Raw genomic sequence first — 12,015 nt, 5'->3', positions numbered from 1 at the left:
GTCCTTCTATTTCCTTACAAATGGGGCAATGTCATTCTTTCTGATACAGGCATAAAATTCCATTGTGTATATGTACCACATTTTCCTGATCCATTCTGCTGAGGGGCATCCAGATTCTAGCTATGACAAATTGTGCTGCAATGAACATTGTTGTGCTGGTGGCTTTAGTGTGATTATGTTTGTGGTCTTTTGGATAAATACCCAAAAGTGGGACTGCTAGGTCATAGGGGAGCTCTATGTTTAGTGTTCTGAGGAATCTCCATACTGCTTGCCAGAGTGGCTGAACCAGTTTACATTCCCAACAACAATGAAGTAGGGTTCCTTTTTGGCCACATCCTCTCCAACATTTATTATTGTTAGTTTTCTTGATATAGGACATTCTTACTGGGGTGATGGAATCTCAATGTTGTTTTTTTTTAATTTAATTTATTTATTAATTGAACACAATTTTTTTGGACAGGGTGTTGTGCAAATAAGGTACAGTTACATAGTAGGGCAGTGTGTACATTTCTTGTGATATCTTACACCCTGTTTTTCTTTCCCTTCTCTAGGTCAGGTAGACATATATACAATATACACTGTATTAAGAACATATACAGTAGCCACGTGGCCGCGGCCAAGAAAATTCGCCTAGGGCTTTAAATGCAATGTCGATATTAGACAATATGTCAACAGTAGTCTTATATGAATGTACATACATAGATTTTGAGCTATTGTATTCCACTGAGAGGTCAATTTTTGACCTTTACATGTTGAGTAATTGTTTGGTTTTAGTTACATACTGTTAGGTCGCTGCCCCAATCCTGTGGGAAATACTATTTGACAAGCAGTTTTTGGTTTCTCAGACTTGGTCTCTACTGTCTCTCTGTCTCCCTTTCTTAACAGTCATATATCAGGGAGATCATGCCCCTTTGTTTTCTGTGTTCTAGGCTTGTCTAGCTCAACATTATTTGTTCTAGTTCTGGCCATTTCCCTGTGAATAACAATATTTCACCATTCCTAATCGCTATGTAGTATTCCATTGTGTATAGGTACCATATTTTTTGGATCCATTTGTCTGTGGAGGGGCTCTGGGTTGTTTCCATATTTTGGCTATTGTGAATTGTGCCGCGATAAACATGGAAGTACAAATGTCTTTTTGATATCTTGGGGTTTGCTGTTTAGGATAGATGCCTAGGAGTGGTATGGCTGGGTCATAGGGTAGGTCTATATTGAGCTTTTTGAGAAACCTCCATACTCTTCTCCAAAGTGGTTGTACTAATTTGCACTCCCACCAACAATGGAGAAGGGTTCCTCTTTCCCCGCACCCCCTCCAGCATTTGTTGTTGCCTGAGTTCAGAGTATAGGCCATTCTAACTGGGGTGAGGTGGCATCGCAGGGTTATTTTTATTTGCATTTCCTTTACTACCAGGGATGTTGAACATTTCCTCATATGTTTCTTTGCCATTTTTATTTCTTCTCTTGTGAAGTCTCTCTTTAGCTCCTTTGCCCATTTCCTAATTTGTTTATTGGGCTTGGAGGGGCTTAGTTTTTGAGTTCTCTGTAGATGACAGATATTAGGCCTTTGTTGCTGTGCTGGTAAATATCCTTTCCCATATTGTTGGCTGTCTTTCTGTTTTGGTGGCTATGTCCTTAGCTGTGCAGAAACTTTTTAATTTGTAGTAGTCCCATTTGTCGAGTCTTTCCCCTATTTGTTGTGCCCCTGGGACTCTATTCAGGAAGTTCCTTCCTGTGCCTATAAGTTCTAGCGTCTTTCCTACTCTCTCCTTCAGTAGTTTCAGGGTTTCAGGTCTGATATTGAGGTCCTTGATCCATTTTGAGTTGATCTTGGTGCATGGTGATAGGCTTGGGTCTACTCTGAGTTTTCTGCATATGGCTACCCAGTTATCCCAGCACCAGTAGTTGAAGAGGCTATGTTTATTCCATTGTATGTCTTTAGCTCCTTTGTCGAATATCAGCTGACTGTAAGAGTGTGGTTTTATTTCTGGATCTTCAATTCTAATCCATTGGTCTTCCGGTCTGTTTTTATACCAATACGAGGCTGTTTTTGTTATGATGGCCCTGTAGTAGAGCTTGAAATCTGGTATTGTGATACCTCCTGCACTGCTTTTTTTGCCTAGAATTGCTTTGGCTATTCTAGGTTTTTTGCTGTTCCATATGAATTTATGGATTGCTTTCTCTATTTCAGTGAAGAATGTGGCTGGGATTTTGATAGGGATTGCATTGAATTTGTATAACAATTTGGGCAATATGGCCATTTTCACTATATTGATTCTGCCTACCCATGAGCATGGGAGGTCTTTCCATCTCCTTGTGTCTTCTTTGATTTCCCTTATTAGATTTTTATAGTTCTCATTAAATAGGTCCATCACGTCCTTGGTTAGGTTGATCCCTAGGTACTTTATTCTTTTTTTGGCTACTGTAAATGGAATTGTTTCCATAATTTACTTTTCTGCTGTACACTGCCGGTGTACAGAAAAGCTGCTGACTTTCCTGGATTGATTTTGTATCCTGCTACTTTGCCAAAATGGTTTATTAGGTGTAGAGTTTGGGGACTGAGTTTTTTGGGTCCTTCAGATATAAGATCATGTCGTCTGCGAATAGGGATAACTTGATTTCTTCCTTGCCCATGTGGATCCCTTTGATGTCCTCCTCTTGCCTTATTGCTATGGCTAGGGATTCCAGCACTATGTTGAAAAGAAGTGGGGAGAGTGGGCATCCTTGTCTTGTTCCTGAGTTTAGGGGGAATGATTTAAGTTTCTCTCCATTTAATATGATATTAGCAGTTGGTCTGTTGTATATGGCTTTTATTGTTTTGAGGAAAGTTCCATCTATTTCTGTTCTCTCCAAAGCTTTTAATAGGTATGGATGTTGTATTTTGTCAAAGGCTTTTTGGGCATCGACTGAGATAACAATGTAATTCTTAATTTTAGATCTGTTTATGTGGTGAATTACGTTGATTGATTTACGGATGTTGAACCATCCTTGTGACTGTGGGATGAAGCCTACTTGGTCATGATGTATGATTTTCTTGATCAGTTTCTGGATCCTGTTAGCTAATATTTTATTGAGGAGCTTTGCGTCTGTGTTCATTAGTGATATTGGTCTGTAGTTCTCTTTTTTTGTTGGGTCTTTGCCTGGTTTGGGAATGAGTATGATATTGGCTTCGTAGAATGAGTTTGGGATTTCTCCCTCTGTTTCTATTTCACGGAAGAGTTTGAGGAGTATTGGTATTAGCTCATCACTAATGGTTTTGTAGAATTCGTTGGTGAATCCATCTGGGCCTGGGCTTTTCTTTGTTGGGAGGTTCTTGATTACCTCCTGTATCTCACTGTAAGTTATTGGTTTATTTAGTTGATTTATTTCTTTTTGGTTGAGTTTGGGTAGTTTGTACTTCTCTAAGAATTGATCCATTTCTGTAAAATTATTGTTTTTTGCGGAGTAGACGTTTTGGAAATAGCTCCTTATGACTGTTTGAATATCGTGTGTACTTGTAATTTTTCCGGTGGAGTCCTTGATTTTATGTATATGAGTCTCTTCTCTTTTTTTTTTTTTTTGTAAGTCTTGCAAGGGGTCTGTCAATTTTGTTTATTTTCTCAAAGAACCAGCTTTTAGTCTTATTTATTTGTTGAATGGTCTTTCTATTTTCAATCAGATTTATCTCTTCTTTAATCTTTGTGATCTCTCCCCTCCTAGTCATTTTAGATTCTGTCATTTCTTGTTTCTCCAGTTGTTTTAGTTTCATCGTGAGGTTATTCACCTGCTCTGCTTCCATTCTTTTAATGTGAGTGCTGAGGGCAATGATCTTGCCCCTCAATACTGCCTTAGCTGTGTCCCATAGGTTTCTTTGTGATGTGTTTTCATTGTCATTGTGGCTTATGAATTCATTGATTTCATCTTTAATTTGGTCTGTGGCCCAATTGTTGGATAACAGTGTGGGGTTTAGCCTCCAAGAGTGTGTATAGCCTCTGTGGTATCCTTTGTTGTTGAGGGTTACCTTTAATCCACTGTGATCAGATATAATACATGGGATGACGTCAATACTTTTGTATTTGCTGAGGTTCTTTGTGTGGGCTATGACGAGGTCTATTTTCGAATATGATCCATGGGCTGCTGAAAAGAAGGTGTATTGGGTCTCTGTAGGGTGGAAGATTCTATATAGGTCTGTCAGATCCATTTGGGAAATGGTGTTACTTAGGTCCTCAGCTCCCTTGCTAATCCTCTGGGTGTTGGATCTGTCTCTTGGACAGAGTGGGGTATTAAGGTCACCCACTATGATTGTGTTTGTGTCTATCTTGTTTTGTAATTCTGTGAGAATTTGCTTGACATATGTAGGGCCTCTTTTGTTCGGTGAGTATACATTTATCACCGTGATGTCTTGATTCTGGATATTTCCTTGTATTAATATGTAGTGACCTTCTTTGTCTTTCTGAGTTGATTTTAATGAAAAGTCCAGCTTGTCTGAGATCAGGCTGGCTACACCTGCCATTTTGGTAAGTGCATTTGCTTGGAAGATCTTGCTCCATCCTTTCATTTGGAGCCTGTTTTTTTTTTTTTTTTGGCCAGTCCTGGGCCTTGGACTCAGGGCCTGAGCACTGTCCCTGGGTTCTTCCTGCTCAAGGCTAGCACTCTGCCACCTGAGCCACAGCGCCCCTTCTGGCCGTTTTTCCATATATGTGGTGCTGGGGAATCGAACAGAGAGCTTCATGTGTAGGAGGCAAGCGCTCTTGCCACTAGGCCATATTCCCAGCCCTGGAGCCTGTTTTTGTCCCTTGCTGTAAGGTGGGTCTCTTGTAGACAGCAGATGTCAACTCTTTGTTTGCGAATCCATTCTGCCAGTCTGCTCCTCTTTATAGGAGAGTTTAAACCATTTATATTTAAAGAAATCAAGGATAAGGGTGTTTTTTCTCCTTCCATTTACTTGTTGGGCTGTTTTTTCCTCTTTTTTTTTTTCTTGTCTTTAGTGAGCTGTTCTTTCTGTTGGACTTTGGCTATTGTAGTTTCTTTCTGTCTGTGTGTCTTGTACGATCTCTGTTGGGTGGGGGTCCCCTCTTAGAATTCGCTGTAGGGCTGGTTTTTTATTCACATACTCGTTTAGCTCCTCTTTGGTGTGGAAAGATCTGGTTTTCCCTTCGAATGTGAACTCCAATTTCGCTGGATATTTGATCCGAGGTTGCATATTGTTAGCCTTAAGTACTTGGAATTGTTTTCTGATTTAATTTCTGATGCTTTCCATCATTCCTGTTAACATGGCCTCATTTGCTTTTTTAATCTCCATCTCCTCTTCAGTCGTGCTGCTTTTTGGAGCTGGTGAGTTGGCTTGCTCTTTGATGAACTGTGTTATGTTTCTTTGTGATTTGCACATCTGGAAATCTGTGGCTGGCTTCTCAGGTTTGGTTTGTAGCTCTGACCTCCCTCCTGTGTAGGCGTGTCTACTGGAGCAGGTGCTGCCACTGTGGCCCCGCCCACCAGTGGGCAGTACGCCTACCAGAGCGTGCACTGTCACCGGGGCCCCGCCCACCTGTGTGCTGTGCGCCCGCTACAACAGGTTCTGGCGCTGTGGCCCTGTCCACTTTAGCGGGGTACGCCTCCCAGAGCGAGCCCCGGGTTGTTGGGTTGTGTTTGCGCCCTCCCGCGAGTCCATTGGGGGGGTGGTATGTGTGGGGCCCAGTGGGATCGACTGTCCGGGCGTGGGTTAGCATCCTCAGACCTCGCCTCCACTGCGAGGGGGGGACGTGATCAGGCCTGCTGTGCTGGTATTGCCCACCAGTGCCTGTGATTTTAGTTGTAAGAGTCCGCAAGGTCCAGGCGCCTCAGGTGGGGCTTGCACTGCTGGCCATCCCCCGGCCCCTGTTGGGAAGGGGGCAGGGCCGATTTGGCCAGATCTGGATCCTGTGTGGCCTTGGGGCTGCTCCGCCCTTCCCCTGCTAAACTGACTTCCAGTGCCTGATGGGAGCTTCCTGCCTGATTTGGGGGTTCTTTGTTCCCTTGGGGTGGGGATGGGGAGGGAGGGAGATCTAGCTTCTTTGTAGGGCTTGGGTCTCTGATAGCTGGTCTCCCGTTGGGTGAGGGGGTAACGGGGGACTCACTGATCCTGGATTGTGTGTGTGTCCCACGCAGCCATTGGTCCTTAGGGGATGGCGAAGTGTCGTGGTGGCTTCCCCGGTTCCCTCCTTCTGCCGCGCTGGGTTCCCCAGCTGCTGTCTGTCCGAACCCGGTATGGACCCGAACTTCTCGTCGCTGCCGTTGTATGTCTTGGTCCGCACCCTCCCTAGTGACCGTGGGGTCTCCCGCTGTCTGAATTCTGCGCTTCCGGCAGCCTGTCTGCCGTTCGCCGGTTCCCCTTTCCCAGCCTGGCCCTGTTTGGGCCAGGGTCGGCTGGTGGGGGGAGGGTGCCCCAGAGATTTTCCAGCTCCGTGTAGGTTTTCGGCTCTTCTTTTTTGCTCCTTTTTGTGTTCCTGCGTTTCTCCACTGCTTCTGGCTGCTGGTTTTGGTGGGTTCTTGATGGGGTGTTGGGTGTTGGAGTTCCCAGCTCGCTATTCAGTTGGAGCGAGTCGGGGAGCCTCCCTACTGTGTCGGCACCATCTTTCTCTCTCCCGTTGATTTCATCTTTGATTTGGTCTGTGGCCCAAGTGTTGGATAACAGTGTGGAGTTTAGCCTCCAAGAATGTGTATAGTCTCTGTGGTAACCATTGTTATTGAGGGTTACCTTTAATCCACTGTGGTCAAATATAATGCATGGGATGACGTTAATACTTTTGTATTTGCTGAGCTTCTTTGTGTGGGCTATGCCATGGTCTATTTTGGAGTATGATCCATGGGCTGCTGAGAAGAAGGTGTACTGGGTCTCTGTAGGGTGGAAGATGCTGTATAGATCTGTCAGATCCATTTGGGATATGGTGTTACTTAAGTCCTCAGCTCCCTTGCTAATCCTCTGGGTGTTGGATCTGTCTCTTGGAGAGAGTGGGGTATTAAAGTCACCCACTATGATTGTGTTTGCGTCTATCTTGTTCTGTAGTTCTCTGAGAATTTGCTTGACATATGTAGTGCCTCTTTTGTTCGGTGAGTATACATTTATCGCCATGATGTCTTGATTCTGGATTTTTCCTTGTATTAAAATATAGTGACCTTCTTTGTCTTTTTGAGTTGATTTTAATGAGAAGTCCAGCTTGTCTGAGATCAGGATGGCTACTCCTGCCGTTTTGGTAGGTGAGTTTGCTTGGAAGATCTTGCTCCATCCTTTCATTCAGAACCTGTTTTTATCCCTTGCTGCAAGGTGGGTCTCTTGTAGACAACAGATGGCAACTTTTTGTTTGCGGATCCATTCTGCCAGTCTGCTCCTCTTTATGGGAGAGTTTATACAGTTTACATTCAAAGAGATCAAGGATATGAGTGTTTTTTCTCCTTCCATTTTCTTGTTGGGCTGTTTTTCCTTTTTTTTTTATTTTCTTCAGTGAGCTGCTCTTTCTGTTGGGCTCTGGCTATTGTAGTTTCTTTCTGTTTCTGTCTGTGTGTCCTGTACAATTTCTGTTGGGTGGGATTCCCCTCTTAGAATTTGCTGTAGGGCTGGTTTTTTATTCACATACTCCCTTAGATCCTCTTTGCTATGGAAAGATCTGGTTTTCCCCTCGAATATGAACTCCAGCTTCGCTGGATATTTTATTCTAGGTTGGCACTTGTTGGCCTGTAGAACTTGGATGGTGTTCTTCCATTCTCTTCGCACGTGGTAGGTTTGTGTGGAGAGGACTGCTCTTATTCAGATTCTCTTCCCATTGTAATAGATTTCTTTCTTCACTTTGCCTGCATTCAAAATTTGCTCTTTATTCCTGAGATCTAAAGTCTTGAATATTATGTACCTTGGTGTGGCTTTTCTGGGGTGTGGTCTGCCAGGTGTCCTATAGGCTTCGATTACCTGGATGGGGTCCCTTGTGAGATTGGGGAAGTTTTCTGCAATGACTTTATTGAAAATATGATGAAGCCCTCTGCTCTGGTATTCGGCTCCTTCTTCTATTCCAATTATGTGCAGATTATAACTCTTGTCTTTGTCCACTAGCTCCTAGATTAGTCTGCCCTGGAGCTTTACCATTTCTTGGAGTGTGGTAATTTTCTGGTTCTTATTGGCTGCATCATCATCCAAGAGATAGATTCTGGATTCAATATGGTCATTTCTTTGGGCTGTGGATTCATTTGCGGAGTTTATGGATGTCAGAGAGCTATTTATGGTTACCAGATCAGCTCTGATCATGGAAATTTCTTCCTTTAAAGAGTTGTATTTTAAATCTATTTTTTCATGCATTTCACTTCTCAGGATGTTAAGGTCTTCTTTAATGGAGGTTTGCACTGTATCCATTTTTGCTTCCATTTCTTTCTTGGCTTCCTGGATGTCCTTCAAGACTTCCACTCTAAACTCCTGGAATTATTTTCTGATTTCATTTCTGAGACTTTCCATCATTTCTGCTAACTTAGCCTCAGCTGATTTTTTATTCTCCATCTCCTCTTCAGTCATGCTGCTTTTTGGAGCTGGCAAGTTGGCTTGCCCTTTGATGAACTGTGTTATATTTCTTTGTGATTTGCACATCTGGAGATCTGTGGGTAGCTTCCCTGGTTTGACTTTGTGCTGGTTCCCGCTGGTCTGTCAGTGGGAGACTTGTGTCCTGGCTCTGGGTTTGAGTTTGGTTGTTGAACCTTACTGCCCAATGGGTGAGCGTGACCGTCTCGGTTGTTGCCGGGGTGGTCACCCTCCCTGCACTTGGGGACTGGTAGGTTCTGTGTCTTTCTCTGCGGTACAGTGTCCTGCCGCTGTGTTGTGCTGACCCTAGCGTGCCCCTGGTGGGGGTTTGCTGGTCGCTGATTCAACATGGCGTGGAGGCTTTTCTCTTCTTTGGTTCTTTTTTCCACTCTGTATCTTGGTCAGAGGAGCTCACCTCTCAGGTGGTTCGCCCTCCTGTGTGGACCGCTCCGGGGCTGGTGTTGTTGAGGGGCGGCCCACCCACTTGTGCGAAATGCGCCAAACTGAGTGGGCACGGCCACTGGGGCACTCTGCCCTCCTGTGCGTCATGCGCCCACCACAGCAGGCGCTGCCGCTGGGGCCCTGCCCACCTGTGTGATGTACGCCTACCAGAGCGAGCCCCGGGTTGTTGGGGTGTGCTTGAGCCCTCCCGCGAGTCCGCTGTGGGGGGTGGTATGTGTGGGCCCCAGTGGGATCAAGTGTCCAGGCACGGGTTGGCTCCCACAGACTGCGCCTCCACTGCGATGGGGGCGTGTGATCGGGCCCAGGTGTCCCTGCTGGGCTGGTATTGCCCACCAGTACCTGTGACTTTAGTTGAAAAAGCCCGCAAGGCCCAGGCGCCTCAGGCGGGGCTTCCAATGCCTGCGGTACCCGGGCCCCTGTTGGGAAGGGGGCAGGGCCGGTGCAGCCAGTTCAGGCTCCTCTGCTGCCTTGGCACTGCTCTGCCCTTCCCTTGCTAGCTCCTATGTCTTCCCAGAGCCTGATGGGACCTTGCTGCCTGATTTGGGGATTCTTTGTTCCCTCGGGGTGGGGAGGAGGAGGGAGTGAGTTCTAGCTTCTTTGTAGGGTTTGGGTCTCTGATAGCTGGTCTCCCGTTGGGGGAGGGGGCAATGGGGAACTCACTGGTCCTGGATTGTGTGAGTGTGTCCTGCGCCGCCATTGGCCCTTCCGGGGTGGGTGCTGGGGTGTGGCAAATGGTCATGGTGGCGGCCCCAGCTCTCCCCTTCTGTACCACTCGGTTCGTTCCCCTGCTGCTCACGTCCGATCCCAGCCGTGCGGTCCGAACTTCCCGTCGCCACCGTCTGTCTTGGTCCGCGCTCCCCCTGGTGTCCGTGGAGTGCTGCTGTCTGGACTCTGTGCTCCCGGTGTGAGTTTTCGGCAGTCAGTCTGCTATTTGCCGTGTCCCCTTTCCCTGCCAGGGTCGGCAGGTGGGGGGAGGGTACCCCAGAGATTCTCCGGCTCCATGCAGGTTATAGGCTCTTCTTTTTTGTTCCTTTTTGTTTCCTGCATTTCTCCACTGCTTTTGACTGCTGGTTTTGCTGGGTTCTTGATGGTGTGTTGGGTGCTGGAGTTCCCAGCTCGCTATTCAGTTGGAGCGAGTTGGGGTGCCTCCTTACTGTGGCGGTGCCATCTTCCTCCCCCCCTAGAATCTATTTCTTAAATGAAACTATGCATCTTGTGACCAAATTTCTTAGAAAGTAATAATTATCACTTAAAGTCTGTGCCAGAAAATTCTAGTATCCATATTGCCTATGAGTCTGTTTCTATCAGCTTTTTCTTGTATTTCTCAGTATGCCTGCTAGCTTTGAACAATAGAACTTGTCTAAGAATAACTGTGAGACTTTAGAAAAGGTTATCTTCCTTTAAAGAGGATTGACATTGTTTTGGTGATATAGCTCATGCCTATGATCCTAGCTAACCAGTAATCTGGGATGTGAGAATCTAGGTTCAAAACCAGGAAACTCTTATTTTCAATTAGCCAGCAAAACAAAGCTGGAAGTGGAGGAATGGCTTGAGTGGTGAGCCAGTTTCACTCATCCTCTGTGAGTGAAAATACCAAGTAAGAACTTGAGGCCCCAAGTTCAAGGTAACAATGGCTCAAATAGGAGGAGGAGGAGGAGGAGGAAGAGGAGGAGGAAAAGGAGGAGGAAGAGGAGGAGGAGGAGGAGGAGGAGGAGGAGGAGGAGGAGGAGGAGAGGAGGAGAGAGAGGAAGAAGAAGAAGAAGAAGAAAAAGAAGAAGGAGAAGAAGAAGAAGAAGAAGAAGAAGAAGAAGAAGAAGAAGAAGAAGAAGAAGAAGAAGACTCTGACTTACATTGTCTCTTGAAGACAACTAGGATTAAGGTGGATAGTTTCAATCTAATTAACAGTTGAGTTGACTTGAGGGTAGGGTACCTCCTTTCTAAGACTGCTACAGAGTTTGTATGCTCAGGGCACACCTCCCTTGGCAGGTCAAAAAACTCGGTTTCATCTCTTCAGCATCAAACCATTGTGAAAAGCTGTTAGAGTTTTCAGATGTATCCTCCTCTCTCTCTCTCATTTGCTCTAGCCTAAGTAACATGAAATCTCTGGAGCTGAACATCACTGTCAGCTCTCTGTACTTCTTTCTCTTTGGAGGCTGGTTCCTTGATTCATGGCAGTTCCAGCACATTTGTGGTTCTTCAGTCTTCTGAGATGGCTGAAACTTCTGTTATATTCTTCTGCTTTCATCTGATTTATTTCCCCCATCTCCTTATCCTCTCACCTCATTCTACTCTCGGGCAAATGATCAAGAGAATATAATCCAGGGCTGGGGATATGGCCTAGTGGTAAAGTACTCGCATCCTATATATGAAGCCCTGGGTTCAATTCCCCAGCACCACATATACAGAAAACGGCCAGAAGTGGCACTGTGGTTCAAGTGGCAGAGTGCTAGCCTTGAGCAAAAAGAAGCCAGGGACAGTGCTCAGGCCCTGAGTCTAAGCCCCAGGACTGGCAGAGAGAGAGAGAGAGAGAGAGAGAGAGAGAGAGAGAGAGAGAGAGAGAGAGAGAGAGAGAGAGAGAGAGAGAGAGAGAGAGAATATAATCCCAGTGCAAAGGTCAGGCACCACTCAGTAATAATAATTCCTTCCCTCTGGCATCTTGATCCCTTACATACTGACTTTGTGTCTCTTATGGCTTCATACAGGCTTTTGAAAGATGTATTTCTTTGCTACTTCTCTGGATTTGTTGGCTGAAATTTACTTCATCATAGCTACAATTAATTTATTTTTATTTTATTTATTTTTTTTGTCAGTCATGAGACTTGAATTCAGGGCTTGGGTGCTTAACCTGAGCTCTTTCACTCAAGGCTAGAGCTCTACCAGTTTGAGCCACAAGTCCATTTCTAATATTCTGGTTGATTGGAGATAAGAGTCTCACAGACTTTCCTGCCTGGGCTGGCTTGGAATCGCATGCCTCAGATCTCAGCCTCCTGAGTAGCTAGGATTACAGGCATGAGCCACCAGTGTCTGGCTTTAATTATTTTTAA

The sequence above is a fragment of the Perognathus longimembris genome, chromosome 7 (assembly GCF_023159225.1).
Source record: "Perognathus longimembris pacificus isolate PPM17 chromosome 7, ASM2315922v1, whole genome shotgun sequence".
Classification (NCBI taxonomy): Eukaryota; Metazoa; Chordata; class Mammalia; order Rodentia; family Heteromyidae; genus Perognathus; species Perognathus longimembris.
The sequence above is the reverse complement of the archived record's forward strand: the minus strand, read 5'-3'. Positions refer to the sequence as shown.